The sequence below is a fragment of the Lynx canadensis genome, chromosome B4 (assembly GCF_007474595.2).
Source record: "Lynx canadensis isolate LIC74 chromosome B4, mLynCan4.pri.v2, whole genome shotgun sequence".
NCBI classification, from domain to species: domain Eukaryota; kingdom Metazoa; phylum Chordata; class Mammalia; order Carnivora; family Felidae; genus Lynx; species Lynx canadensis.
In genome coordinates, this window is record NC_044309.1 from 52,326,638 (window position 1) to 52,342,608 (window position 15,971).

A 15,971-nucleotide genomic window follows, 5' to 3' on the forward strand; every position below is an offset into this window, starting at 1 on the left:
TGAAATACCTATCTCAGAAGTTTGCCATGAGTATCACATGAGATAGTATGTGTAAGCCACTTAGTATAGATTAGGGCACGTGGTAAATTATCAGTAAATATTGTTATAAATGATTTTTATTGGGGAGCCTGAGTGGCCCTAACCCCCAATGTGACTATATTTCGACATAGAGCCTTTAAGAATGTAACTGAGGTTAAGTGAGGTCAGAATGGTGGAGCCCTAATCTCATAGGACTGGTGTCCTTATAAGGAGAGGAAAAGATACTAGAGACTTCTCTCGATACCTGCACACAGAGGAAAGGCCATGTGAGGTCATAGTGAGGAGGTGGCCATCTACAAGCCAGAATGAGAAGCCTCATCAAAAACCAATCCTGACGGCATTTGGTCTTAGCCTTCCAGCCTCCAAAGCTGTGGGAAAATAAATACTTGTTTAAGCCCCGCGGTCTGTGGCATTTTGTTATGTTAGCCCTAGCAGACTAATACACTGGTTAATGAAAATGAACTCACTAGTAAATAAAAGAATGAAAAACTGTATTCTTTTGTACTACACTTGATCTTAGCCAAAAGGCCGAGAATCGATGAAACTATTCTTTTGTATTCTAACAATGTCACAGAACTTTCCTTTTAGCAAGACAATAAAGATTTTTTTCCACCAGCCTAGACAATGGTAGTTGAAGCACAAATATTTCATTGCAGCTTTAGAAGTTTATTACAAAATCTTATGAAAACTCATGTTACAAAATTTAACATAGCCATATGGTGTTAATATGCTGTGGATTATGTGTTTGTTGGGGATGAGTGTGTGGTGAGGAGAGAATGGTAAATAAAATATGATAAACAATCTCTCTCTTTAAAAAAAAATTTTTTAATGTTTATTTTTGAAAGAGAGAGAGAGAGACAGATTGCAAACGGGGGAGGGACAGAGAGAAAGGGAGACACAGAATGCAAAGCAGGTTCTAGGCTCTGAGCTGTCAGCACAGAGCTCAATGCAGGGCTCAAACTCATGGACTGCGATTTCATGACCTGAGCCGGAGTCGGCCGCCCAACCAACTGAGCCACCCAGGTGCCCTAACAATCTCTCTAAGATGTGTACTTACTTTTCAGGGTGACCGTATATTCAGTTATGAAATGTTTCAGCAAACCCAAGAGGCCATGGATTATATGAGATGCACTGTTATTTTATATATAATATTTAGAAAGAAAATACAAACCAGAATGCTTATTATATCAAATGTAAGATATATTAACATGTGAAAAAAAAAGTTCATTTTAGGATCTGGGAGTATAGTGGTTGACTATTAAATACAACAGTTAGGGCGCCTGGGTGGCTCAGATGGTTAAGTGGTGATTTCAGCTCAGGTCATGATCTTATGGTTGTGAAATCAAGCCCTGCATCAGACTCTGTGCTGACAGCATGGAGCCTGTTTGAGATTCTCTCTCTCCATCTCTCTCTGTCCCTCCCTCTCTCTCTCTCTAAAGAAATTAATATTAAAAAATAAATGCAACAAACTATCTTAGATATGATAAAAACTCTATAGTTCTTTTTATAGGAGTTGCTGCTAGAGAATTTGTGTATGTAGACATTTTTGTATGTGATTAATTAACTGCTCTGCTCTATGTAGAATAGTACTAGTAGGTACCATCTTTTAGATAACTGATTTAAAAACTCATTATTCAAATAATTTTCTGTAGGACTATAGGACTTTGTTCTCTTGTAGAACCTCTGATTGAAAAAAGCTGCCAGAGAGTAATGAAGAGAAGAATCTTTAAGAGTTTAAAGTTTCTCATTAAGTAGATGAAAAACAGCCAGTCGGAAAATGGTTATTTTATTTCGACAGGAATCTATACTACTTTCTGAACACCATTCTGGAAGAATGTAATCATGAGACCTCCGGACTCCACCTCCAGATATCATATTAGTAGTAGTATCAGAACCACATTTATCTTCTTTCAAGTGTAATAGTCTGAACACTTTCATTGCAAACGACAGAATCCAAGTTGAATTCCATAACAATTTTTCCAGATCTTAGGTAGAATTGGATTAAACTTCTCAAATTTTGCTGTTAGGAAGCTCTCCATTTATTTGCTTTGTTTTTCTTTAACTTCCTTCTCTAATAGTCTCTCTTTTTGTGGTGGGAAAGCTCGTGCTTGGCAAGGAGGGGTTTTGTATGGTTCCTACAGCTTAGTATCTCATTAGGAGGAAATTATCTCTCCTCTATAATCTACAGGGAAGAAACACATTGGCCCTTTTTGGCCATATTCCTGGGCCATCATTGTCATGAAGGGGTCAGGTTCTTAGATTGTCCAGTTTAAGTCATATGACTTCCTTTGTGGCTTAAGGAGTGGGCCCCTAGATTGAAAGGCACTACAGATATACATGGAGTGTAGGAGTGGGGGTACAATTTGAAAAATGGCTACAGGGCAATAGAAATAACACATATGCATTATTTTTTTTTAATTTTTTTTTAGGTTTATTTATTTTTGATAGAGAGAGACAGAGCACAAGTGGGGGAGGGGCAGAGAGAGAAGGAGACACAGAATCCGAAGCAGGCTCCAGGCTCTGAGCTGTCAGCACAGAGCCTGACATGGGGCCCGAACTCACAAACCGTGAGATCATGACCTGAGCCGAAGTTGGACACTCAACTGACTGACCCACCCAGGCGCCCCCACATATGCATTATTTTGAGCATGGCCCTTGAATTCATGCTGTAGCTGGTGGCATAAAAGTAGGACTTCTTACATATGTGTAGGTTGTTCACTGTATAAGAGTACTCTGCTTAGGGAGTAAATGGAGACTGATATCTAGCCTGTGCCTTGCATACCAAACCAGAGTGACCCCATGATCCTCCCATAGGTGGCCCTTTAACTAATTCCTACAAATGTCCCTCAGTGGCCCTGCACAAAGGACTTCTAAGACCTCTCGATGAAATAGAGTATATAAATACCTCTTTTGTATCAGCATTTGATGCATAACAAATCATACTCAATTTTGTGGCTTTAAAGAATCATTTATTTAGCTCAGTGATTCCATGGTTGGTGTTCTGGGCTGGGCTCAATTAGCTGGTTCTTCTGCTGATCTTGACTGGGTTTGCTCATGTGTCTCTAGTCACTTGTTGAGTTGGCTGCTTTTTAACTGAGGTGACTGGGTCACATGTCTTTTATCCTCCAGCAAAATAGTCCAGGTTTGTTCCCATGGTGCCAGGGTTCCAAGAGCAGCACATGACAAACTCCAAAGTTAAAGTACTTTTTTTTTTTTAAATTTATTTTTGAGGGAGTGTGAGCAGGGGAGGGGCAGAGAGAGGTGGGGACAGAAGATCTGAAGTGGGCTTTGTGCTGACAGCAGTGAGGCTGATGTGGGGATCGAACTCATAAACCATGAGATCATGACTTGAGTGGAAGTAGGACACTCAACTGACTGAGCCACCCAGATGCCCCTAGGGTTAAAGTACTTTTTAAGCTTTTGCTTCTAAGACATTGGCCAAAGGAAATCATATAACCTACCCAGATTCTAGAGTGAAGAAACAGATTCTACCTTTTGGTTGGAGGAAAAACACTTGAGGCCATTTTTGCAATTTGTCATGCTTTTTCTGACCTTCTAAAATCACAGCAGAGCTACCTGTAATTGAATAGTCACAGAGCTTTGTCAATCTAAGTCTTACTAGAGCTGCACATAGTTATGAATCTTATGTTAAGCCTATCTTCAAATTCCTTTTTCACATGTCACTAATGCTGCAAATACTTGCTTGACCTTATTTTCTTGTTTATTCAGGGCTTGGCAGGAAAGACCTTGAATCAACTTCCAAAGAATAATTCATTCTTTATTGGTTGTTAATCGTGGGAATTAACTGCTGGTTTCACCAGTAAAGATATCAGTAGAACCATGAACATTCAGAGATTCCTAGAGCTGATACATTGTCCATTTTAATGGAAAATAGAGAAAGCTCTTTTGGTTTTCTTCATTAAGAAGAAAATCAGCTGACTCTTTTGGCTTCAGGCATTTCAGTATAATACCATAGAGTTCCAGAATGCCATCTTCTCCTGTATTCTATGGGTGGGGGTGTGGATAGAATCTCTGCCAGGAAATAAATTCAGTTTCCAAGAATCCTTCTTCCTATTCAGGGTGACCAAGGCCTCTCTTGAAGCTGGTCTGCATTTTAAGGGATTTTAAGACATGGGTGGATTGATCTTGGAGTCTGATACCTTCTCTGAGGTCAAACAAATGGTCTAAATAGAGTCACTAAACTTGCTGGAATTATCACTGTATTTTGGATTATATAGCATGTACAGAGAAACTTCTTTTTAAAAAAATTTTTTTAATGTTTATTTATTTTTGAAGGAGAGAGAGACAGAACGTGTGTGGGGGAGGCACAGAATCCGAAGCAGGCTCCAGGCTCTGAGCTGTCAGCACAGAGCCCGAATAGGGGCTGGAACTCACAAACCGTGAGATCATGACCCGAGACTAAGTCGGAAGCTCATCCACGGAGTCACCCAGGCGCCCCAGTACAAAGAAACCTCTTGATGCAAATATTTTGCAACCCCCCCCCCCCTTTTTTTTTTTTTTTGCTACTAAAAGCTTTGTTTCCATTTGGTCCGCATTACTTGGAGAGGGCTCCCAAACTGCCTCAGTGGCTGTAGGGACGGGCTTATGTTGGCTCCTTGACACCAGTGGGATGCCAGAGGAGCCCCTCCGAGGCCACTGAGCTCTGGAGGCCTTCCAAGGGGAGAGACACCGCGCAGTCTGCGGAGGCGAGTCAGGTGATCGCCATCTTCCTGATGAGTTTCACCTCCTTATGCAGGAAGTGCTTCTGCAGGAAGTCACAGAGACGCGTGTCTGCGCAGACAGAAGCGGGGGCTCGTAGATGCAGGAGGGCTGGGTTCAGGTTCTCCTCCAGCACCCTGGCAGGTTCCATGGTGGTCAGGGCTTTACCCCAGTCATCTTGGGATGGCTTCTTCACTTGCGGGGAGAGGCCGCAGCCACTGCGGGTTTGGCATTTTCAAGAGAAGCTGGTGCCCTTGCGCTTGTGAGCTAATTCGCAGAAGCGGCCTACGCCCTCTCCAAGCCACACGGTCTCAGTGCAAATAGAAGCCTGGAAAGAGGTAAGTGTAAGAGGCCCGCAGGTGCAGATAGACAGTGGCGAACACCAGTGGAATAATTCTGACAAAATTGAGAGCTCATGGTTGATCGGCAATGAGGAGCTAAACTCAAAAAAGTACTAGCCGGCCCTGGGGGCAGAGGATGGCAGAGAAGGTGGTCTTGGAGGCTGAGACTGGCTAGTTGGAGGGTGGTCAGAGGCTGGAATAGGGGGCGACTAGAAGAGGGAGCATTTCTGAGTCTCTTCTGTCCACTCTTTTTTCTTTTTAAGTTTATTTATTTATTTTGAGAGAGAGAGAGAGCTTGTGCAAGCAGGGGAGGGACAGAGGAAGAGGGAGAGAGAGAATCCCAAGCAGTCTCCACCCTGTCCGTGCAGAGCCCAAGGTGGGGTGCCATTTCAGGAACCCCAAGATCACGACCTGAAGGAAACCAAGAGTGAGATGTTTAACAGAGTAAGCAGCCCAGGTGTCCTCTTCTGTCCGCTCTTGGACAGGGACAGATCCATGGGATTTCTGGGCACACTGTGAGCTAGAATTATTCTTGAGAAACATTCTGAAGTCTGGTCTCACTTATACAGCACAGGAGATATATATATTATATATATTTGGATATATTTATATATATTATATATATTTGGATCGATTTTTGTTTTCTCCAGTTGTAGATGACATACCCCCCTTTTTTTTTTAAGCTTATTTATCTTGAAAGAGACAGAGCATGAGCAGGGGTGGGGGCAGAGAGAGAGAAAGTGAGAGAGAAGTCCAAGCAGGCTCTGTGCTGTCAGCACAGAGCTGGACTTGGGCTCAAACCATGAACTGAGAGCTCATGACTGGAGCCAGAGTCAGACACTGAACCCACTGAGCCACCGAGGCGCCCCTGTTAAACCCTTTTAGGAAAGATTTCTGCAGAGACTTTTAGAATAGGCTTCTGTGTAGTAAACACTTTTTTTTTTTTTTTTTTTTTTAAAGAGAGAAAGCAAAAGCAGGGAGGGGAAGAGAGAGGGAGACAGAGAGAGAGAGGGAGAGAGGGAGTCCCAAGCAGGCTCTGCACTGTCTGCTTGGATCCCCATGTGGGGCCTGAACTCAGGAACCATGAGATCACGACCTGAACAGAATTCAAAAGCCAGACGCTTAACCGACTGAGCCACCCAGATGTCCGTCCCTGTAAACACTTCTTTTCACTTGATTTGAAAAGTGCTTCTATCTTCTTTCAGAGAATTGTTGAGGATTCTTTAGCTCAAATGTGTGGTTTTAGCTTTCTCTTCCACAGGGCGGGCCTCTCACAATACCCCATTTTCTTCACAGGGTTTATTGGGGATGGGAGAATTCAGTTGGGCCAATCAGAGACTTTACTTGGCTTTTTTTTTTTTTTTTTTTTTTAAGTGAGTGGAGCTCCCTCTCTCTTTTCTCTATGATCATTTAAGGATAGTGCTGAGTTACTAATGTGCAACCATTTAATATCTAGAAACAATAAACGTGTTTTTTTGCTTCTCACTTCCTTATGTTATATTCCCACATTACTCCCAGGCATTCTCATTACTTTGAGAAGTGAGCAAGAAATAACAGATTATTAGAGTTTAAATTTTTTTCGTCCTCCAAATGGGGTTTGGAGAGCCAAAAGAGAGGACCTGAGAGAATCTAGACACAGAATTTATGCTGTAGTTATAGCAGGAAACTTGAGGAAGAATGAGGTGGCCTCCTCTGTGTCCCTGAGGAGACCAGTGGAGGACCCCTGGGCTAGGAGGGTGCAGTCTTACTTGTAGGAGACCAGAGTTGGAGGGTGAGAGGTCTTCACCTGGGAGGTCAGCGTTAGGAGCCTGATGAGTTTCACTGGTGGCTGTGTTGAGGAAGACGATGAGAGCCAAGCTGATCCTTGCAGATCATTCATCGCGCTTCATGTGTGCCAGGTATGGATTATACACCAGAAGGTCACCAGTCCATACTGAGACTTTGACAAGCTCTGTTGAAATTATCTAGTCTGTACATTTCAAGGGGCTAGCTCACTTCTCTCCCTATTTTCCTTTCTTCTCTCCAATAAGATGAGGGAGAGGAATCATAAGATCCAGAAGAATGATTTTTTTTTTTTTTTTGCCATGCAATGAATGGTTTTTCTCATTTCCATCCAAGAATCTATTCTTTTCCCATTAATAAATCAATATAAAATTTATATATATAAATGGGCATGTCTCTGGCAGGCTACCATTTAAAATAACAGGCCTCAAACTTTCCTGCATTTTCCATGAAAGCTGAAGGGTAGAAGGAAAGGAAGGTGCTGTGGAACATACCTACACTTTGTTGATGGCCCGAGATGGGCCACACAGTACTGGAACTGCAAAACTCATCTGCTGAACCTCATAGGTTTTTAATATCTGGTAGGCTGCACAAATGGAACTTTTCAAATTTGAGTAGAGACACTTGGGGAATTTGGCAGAGTAGGGTTATATTCATGCTACTCAGTTAAAAAAGAAAAATAACCTGGGCAATAATGGGAACAGAACAGATGGATCACATTGAAATTTCTGGAATATTCTGAGAACATTATAGATTAAATAGGATTTTATGAACTGGCTAGAGAGCTGATGATTGTTTTAATGAAAAAATGCATTCCAAGTTTCAGCTCAGGATATCTGGAACACATCTTTGTCACAACTCCGGAAGGATTCACAGGAATTTCACTTTCCCTTTATTCTGATCTCAGAGATGGGAACTATACTCTCTTTAAGCTGAAACTCCATGGATAGAAGCAGGAACAAGTGGGTGGGAATGTTGGTTTTTATCTCCATGGATAAAGGGAATTTTACAGCAATGAGAGCAGGGTCTCTGATGCCAGGGTCATATCCATACATATCTTTATGAAAAGTAAAGCAGCTTAGAAAAATGTGGGAACAGAGCCCAGAACCCAGGATTTGGTGGGAAAGCAGGCCAGAACTTCCTTCCTGCATGTGAACCCTTGACTTCTTCATGTGCTGCTTAGGGTGCAAATAGCTGATAATGTCACTGAAGCCTAGACTATCTTTGAAGCCTGCCTGGCATGCAGTGATACCGATGTAGTATCTCCTTTCTTTTTCATTCTGGGGACAGCTGGGATGGACTTGGTGCCTGGGAATACCTTGTGAACTCATGACATGGGAGGGGGCCAAGCGTGGTCAGCACCTGAATGGTTCTGTCTGTAGAACTAGGGAACATGGTTTCTCACTGATTAGATTGGAACATGAGACAAAGATAGCCTTGATCTGTCTTGTACAGATTTGGTTTGAAAAAATCTTAAAAAGACATTGAAAGCGACTAAAATTTTCTACTTTTGCCTGGACAAAATAATTTTGTGCGGAAATACATAGATTGACATCTAAGCATAAAGAAATGGAGGTATTAGGTGTTACAGAAAAACAGATGAATCACCTCTCTTTTCCCTCTACCTCTTCTCTCTCTTTTCCCCATTTTCTCCTTTTTAATAGTTAATTTAATAGATAAAGTACATCTTTAAATGACTATAAAAATAAGGATTATGTTTAGACAGTTTTCCCAGCTGGAATGCACTGTTTAAAACAGTCTGTTTTCATGGCCTTCACTGTTTATTTTATATTCAGAGATGTGGGCACGTGGGAACGGTTTGGAGAAAATATCTGTTTGCTTCTGCGATTGATATAATACAGAAGCAGAGGGTAGAGGTTCAACAAGCTGTCTTTCTAAAGCCAGATGTACAGTCTTTTCTTTTATTGCTATTGGCAAGTAGCTTTATGAGAAAAAAGAAAAAAGAGGAAGTCATGGAAAGTTGTGAAGAGAGAAATCCATTCTGTCTCTGAAAGTGTAACACCCACGATTTACAGAAATAAAGTTCTCAGTGATCATTTGGGGTCTCATTCTGGTGGAAAAGCTCAGGACTATTTCACTACTTGCATTGAAAAATAACAATCGGTTATATAAACATGGTACCTTAGTTTGAACTCTCAGCACATCTGCTATCAGTGATCAATTGCAAGAGCCTTCCACCCTATCTCTATATGTTCAGTTTCACGTTCTCACTTTCCCGATCTGTCCATTCTACATCCTGCCACCAGAGAAACCTTTAAAATTGTGGATCTGACCATGGCTGCACAAGGTCTTAAGGTTTTATAATGGTCGTTCTCTGTTGCCTCTAAAAGAGGTAAAAACTCTGGTCTGTTGGCTGAAACCAGTTTTCAAGCATATATATAATATTTTTTGACCACATACCATGAGCCTGGAGAAAAAAAAAAAACCCATGTAATAGTTGCCAACACTTAAAAATTAGAGAATTTGACAGAAAAGTCTGGATATTCTGCTATTATTAAAACACTGGACTGGCAACACTAGACTTACATTTTGTGTAAAAATAATTGAACTGTTCCATTTGGAAGGGCACAATTTCCCCAGTTCCCCACAGGGTTGTACACTTCCTGTCTATTTTCTCATTTACATGATTTCGTTTTGCTCATTTGCACGATCTCTTTGGCATTTACAGGCATTTAAAATTTCAACTCCTGGACTATGGGCTTAAGTCCAGCTCTTTAGCCTCATATATTAGGACCATCTGACTCTTATTAACTTTTCAGGCTCATTTCTCACATTTTCTCCTCTTGAACTCTATACTGCAAAAATACAGGTTCCCTTAAGACCCTGTGTAGTTTTACCCTTTCCAGGCCTTTCCATCTATCTGAAAAGCCTTCCCCCCTTACCAAATATATATTTTTTTCTTCTGGAAAGTGTTTTCCTGATTTCCTTAGAGTTAACCATTCTTCTTGGAGTTTTTTTTTCTGAGCATTGAATGTACTTCCATGATTGATTATACTACTCTATATTTTACTAATTGGTGTAAAATAAGGAGAAACTTTCTTTTACAAGCAGCAAGTATCAAATTGCTTGCCGGGAGGGCCAATCTTTGAAGAGGGGAAGCTGTGATAAACTTGCCCAGGAGCTGAAGCTGAGCCCCTTGGACTCAGGGACCCAAACAAGTCTCTGCACCCATTCCTCCTGGGGAAGGGGAACAGGTAAATTTGAGAAGACAGAGGCAACTTGGAAGGAGGACAGAGATTTCAAATGGAGGATTTTCAAGTGAAAACCACCAGAAGAACTAAGTCCAGAATTAGTTGAAAAGAAGGAAGGAGGCTGACCTTCCAGAACATACTGGGAATGGAAAGCAGGTGCGGGGGAGGCAGTTACTTTTTACCACAAGCCTGTACTGTTTGAAATCCAGAAATCAAATTCATGTAATAGTTTGATAAAAATTTTTAAGACTATATTTAGGAAAACTACAGTGTAACATTTGATTTTATATGATCCTTTTCTATGGTCCTATAAATTGCCGTAAAGAATTCAAATAATCAGGGGTGTCTTGGTGGCTCAGTGGGTTAAGCATCCCACTCGGGTCATGATCTCCTGGTTCGTGAGTTCAAGCCTTGTGGTGGACTCTGTGCTGACAGCTCAGAGCCTGGACCCTGCTTCGGATTCTGTGTCTCCCTCTCTCTGTGCCCCTCCCCAACTCATGCTCTGTCTCTCTCCCTCTTTCAAAAATAAGTAAACATTAAAAAAAAAAAAAAGAATTCAAATAATCACCAAGTTTGGGGTGACATTTTTTTTTAAAGGAAACCAGTAAAGAAGCTGGGTTCTAAGCACTGGCTTATGTGAGACCAGAAGTGGCAGCGTGTAACTGTTAGAGAACAGCTCATATCTTAACGACATATATATTTTTCTAAATAGAATATTTGAAAAATTTGAATTTCATTACATTTTTTTCTATGTCTATTTATTTATTTATTTATTTATATTTTTTAATTTAATTTTTAATTTTTTAAAATTTACATCCAAATTAATTAGCATGTAGTGCAACAATGATTTCAGGAGTAGATTCCTTAGTGTCCCTTACCCATTTAGCCCATCTCCCTTCCCACAACCTCTCCCACAACCCTGTTTGTTCTCCATATTTAAGAGTCTCTTATGTCTTGCCCCCCCCCCCCCGTTTTTATATTATTTTTGTTTCCCTTCCCATATGTTCATCTGTTTTGTCTCTTAAAGTCCTCATATGAGTGAAGTCATATGATTTTTGTCTTTCTCTGACTGAATAATTTACTTAGCATAATACCCTCTATTTTCATCCACATAGTTGCAAATGGCAAGATTTCATTCTTTTTGATTGCCGAGTAATACTCCATTGTGTATATATATATATATATATATACCACCTCTTCTTTATCCATTCATCCATCGATGGACATTTGGGCTCTTTCCATGCTTTGGCTATTGTTGATAGTGCTGCTATAAACATTGGGGTGCATGTGTCCCTTCGAAACAGCATACCTGTATCCCTTGGATAAATACCTAGTAGTGCAATTGCTGGGTCGTAGGGTAGTTCTATTTTTAGTTTTTTGAGGAACCTCCATACTGTTTTCTAGAGTGGCTGTACCAGCTTGCATTCCCATCCTATGTCTTTTTTAAAAAAAACATTATTTAAATTCAAGTTAGTTAACATACAATGTAGTATTGATTTCAGGAGTAGAACCCAGTGATTCATCACTTGCACATAACATCCAGTGCTCATCCCAACAAATGCCCTCCTTAGAGCCCATCACACATTTAGCCCATCCCCTCCCCACCTCCCCTCCAGCAACCCTCAGTTTGTTCTCTAATACAATATTTTTTAAAAAGATTTTTTTAATTTTTAAAAATAATCTCTGCACCCAATGTGAGGCTCAAATTCACAACCCTGAGATCAAGAGTCGCATGCTCTACTGACTGAGCCAGGCAGGCGCCCCCGTAAATACAATATTAAAAGAATTTATCAAACTAATACATGTACTTGATTAAAAGATATTACAGAACGTGTAAGGAAAAAATCATGGTCCCTACCCTACTGTTGATCAGCCTCAGTTCCATCCTCCAGGGTTAACTTCTCTTCTTTTATTTTTTGAAAATGTTTTATTTTTGAGAGAGAGAGAGAGAGAGAGAGAGAGAGAGAGCGCTCGCGCGCAGGTGTGCGCAAGTAGGGGAGGGGTAGAGAGAGAGGGGAACAGAGGTTCCTAAGTGGGCTCTGTGCTGACAACAGTGGGCCACACACATGGGGCTCACACGCGGGGCTCAAACTCATGAATCGAGATCATGACCTGAGCCGAAGTCGGACCCTCAACTAACTGAGCCATCCAGGCGCCCCTCTCTTAATGCTTTTAAACTGACTCTAGATTTAGCTCTTTTGGTGGTTACCTTAACATCTCCAAATAATATGCTAAGGTCACTGCAGCAGATTGCATTTTCTAAAGATGATCAAGAGTGTGTCTCCTATCTCGCATAACTGCCTTTTAAAAAACATTTTATTATGAAAAGAACACTTAAGGTGAGATTCACCCTCTTAACTTTTCAAGTGTGGAGTATACTGTTGACTGTAGGCACAGTGTTCCACAGGAGGTCTCTGGAACTTACTCATCTTGCTTGACTGAAGCTTTATGCCCATTGATGAACACCTCCTCATATCTTCCTCGCCTCACACCTGGCAGCTGCAATTCCACTCTTTGAGTCTATGGATTTGACTATTTTGGGTACTTCATATGAATGGAATTATGCAGCATTTGTCCTGCATATTTTACTTAGCTTTTCCTCAAGTCACATAACTTTCTAGAAACTTGCCATTCTCCTATCAAGAGGTAGCGTTTCTGTCTCCTCCCCTTGAAGTTTGAAGGGCTTTATTTTTCTTCCCCCAAATCAAAGTGTTTTTATTTACATTTATAACTGAAATTTCCATCTGTATATAGGCAAGACTGTCACACACACTGATGTCATTAAAATTTAATTATGCAAATAAATACTTTTCAAATATTGATAGATGTGTTACCATTTGTACAACTTAAAATTTTTTTTTTAATGTTTATTTGTGTTTTTTTTTTTTTAATGTGTATTCATTTTTGAGACAGAGAGAGACAGAGCATGAACGGGGGAGGGTCAGAGAGAGAGGGAGACACAGAATCTGAAACAGGCTCCAGGCTCTGAGCTGTCAGCACAGAGCTGGACACGGGGCTGGAACTCACGGACCATGAGATCATGACCTGAGCTGAATTTGGATGCCCAACCAACTGAGCCACCCAGGCGCCCCTGCCATTCTTACAGTTTTATATCTGAGAAAATGAGTAATGTAGTTAGTGTGTAACCAGAGCACAGTTCTCCACAGGTTCAGACTTAGCTCTGCCTCCTACCTGCCCCAAGCACAGTGGAGTCACAGAAGCTCTTCTTGCTCCCCTATCAACTACTGCTTCCTGAGTCAACAGTGTCATGCAAGCTTTGAGCAGGGTATCCTGGCTGTGAGCAGTGCAATTCTCTTTGGACATTTAAACGTGGCACGGAAGAGTTGTCATGAGCCGGGAAGTTCTGTCGTGGGCTCTGCTAAACAAAGTGATTGAACCTCTGGCCTAAGCCTGACTGGGCCCCACTCTCAGAATGGACTTGCAGAGGCTGGCTGCACTCATTCGCTGTACCATCCCTTGAACCAGTTAATAAGAACGGGATCCCTCCACTGGGGTGATGCCAGCAAAGTAGGTAAAAGGAGAGAACACAGTGCCCAACACAATCTTCTGTGCACATGTTAGGTGCTTCACAGATGTTTACTTGTTGATCTATATGTAAAAAAGTACAGAAACTCGGTAAATTGCCCCAGGGTGACCACATCTTGTAGCCACAGTTCAGATCAAGAAATAATATTATCAGCAACCTGGAAGCCTCCCCAGAGCTCCCTGCAGTCAGTACCCCTTTTTTCTCCCCAAAGGTAAACACTATCCTAATTCCTAACATCACAGTTTATTCAATTTTATAGTCATGGCACCTTACCCTAGGGAAACAATAAAATTCTCTAGCACTGTCATTTAGATTTCTCTGTTTTTGAACTTTATAGAAATGGAGTGGTAGCATGTGTATGTTTGTGGGGTTCATCCATGTTGAGGTATATAGTTGTATTTGACTCCTTTTTAACTTCTGTAATCAGTCGGCTGTATCTATCATGATACATACATGTACCTTTTCTACTCTTAAAAGATAGTTAGATTGTTTCCAGCTTTGGACTGTTGCAAATAACGCAGCAGTGAGCATTCTTTGGCATGTCTTTTGGGACATATGTATGCATTTCAGTTGGGTATATATCTGGGAGTGAATTGCTAGGTCTTAGGGTATATGTATTTTTTTTTCCTTTTCCAGTTTTATCGCACTATAATTGGTATAAAACATTGGATAAGTTTAAGAGGTACAGTGTGATGATTTGATACATGTGTATATTGCAGAAATGATTACCGCAATAGGATTAGTTAATACCTCTCTCACCTCATATCATTACCTTTTTTTGTTGCTGTTGTGAGAACACTTAAAATCTACTCTTTTAGCAACTTGCCAGTACATAATGTAGTATTAACTATAGTCACCACGTTGTACCTTAGATCCACAGAACATATCATCTTATAACTGAAAGTTTGTACCCTTTGACCAACATCCCGCATCTCCGCACTCCTCAGTGGTAACCACTTCCCTACTTTTTGTTTCTATGAATTAAGCTTCTTTAGATTCCACATATAAGTGAGAACATACAGTATTTTGTCTTTTTCTGTCTTATTTCACTTAGCATAATGCCCTCAAAGCCCATCCATGCTGTTGCAATTAGCAAGATATTATTCTTTCTCATGGCTGAGTAATATTGCAGTGTGTGTGTGTGTGTGTGTGTGTGTGTGTGTGTGTGTAAAATCTCTTCTTTATCCATTCATCTTGTAACGGACACTTGTATTGTTTCCATATCTTGAATTTTGTGGAGAAAGCAGCAGTGAACATGGGAGTGCAGATATCTCTTGAAGATTCTGGTTTCATTTCTTTTGGATTGTAATCCCAGAAGTGGGATTGCTGGATCATATATGATAGTTCTTTTTTTTTTTTTTTTTTTAATTTTTTTTTCAACGTTTATTCATTTTTGGGACAGAGAGAGACAGAGCATGAACGGGGGAGGGGCAGAGAGAGAGGGAGACACAGAATCGGAAACAGGCTCCAGGCTCCGAGCCATCAGCCCAGAGCCCGACGCGGGGCTCGAACTCGCGGACCGTGAGATCGTGACCTGGCTGAAGTCGGACGCTTAACCGACTGCGCCACCCAGGCGCCCCTATATGATAGTTCTATTTGCAGTTGTTTGAGGAACTTCCATGCTGTTGTCCATAGTGGCCATTGCCAACTTCCATTCCCACCAGCAGTGCACAAGTGTTGCCCCTTTGCCACATCCCTGCTGACACTTGTTATCGCTTTGTGTTTTTGATAATAGCCATTCTAGCAGGTGTGAGTTGATAGCTCTCTGTGGTTTTGATTTGCATTTCCCTGATGATTGGTGGCGTTAAGCGTCTTTTCACTTCCTGCTGGTCACCTGTATGTGTTCTTTGGGGAGGACCTTTTTGACAGTCTTGACCAGCAGAATATTGTGAAAGTGATATTATGTGACTTCGCAGGGTAGGTCTAAAAATGTCATGAAGTTTCATTTGCATGTCATGAAAGCAGAAGGAAACAGAGTCAGAGAAGATACTACCCACATGTTTTGAAGATAGAGGAAGGGCCAGGAGCCAAGGAATGTAAGGAATGCATTTCCAAAGGCTGGAAAAGGCAAGGAAAGGATTCTCTGCTAGAGCCTTCCAAGGGAGCGTAGGCCTTCTGAACCTTAATTTTGGTTCAGTGATACTGAGTTTGGACTTCAGGCCTCTAGGACTAGGAGAGAATAAAATTCTGTTGTTTTAAGTTACTGAGGTTGTGGTAATGCACAGCAGCAGCCATGAGAGGCAGGATGGCAAAAATTATATGAAAAGATGCTCAACATCATTACACATGAGGGAAGTGCAAATTAATAACAGAATGCAATACCACCACGTA

At 41.2% G+C, this 15,971-nt stretch overlaps 1 pseudogene; it reads right to left on the reverse strand.

Annotated features, from left to right (window-relative positions):
* Nucleotides 1–455: 455 nt before the first annotated feature.
* LOC115519641 lies at nt 456–579 on the reverse strand (annotated as a pseudogene).
* Between the last annotated feature and the right edge of the window lie 15,392 nt (nt 580–15,971).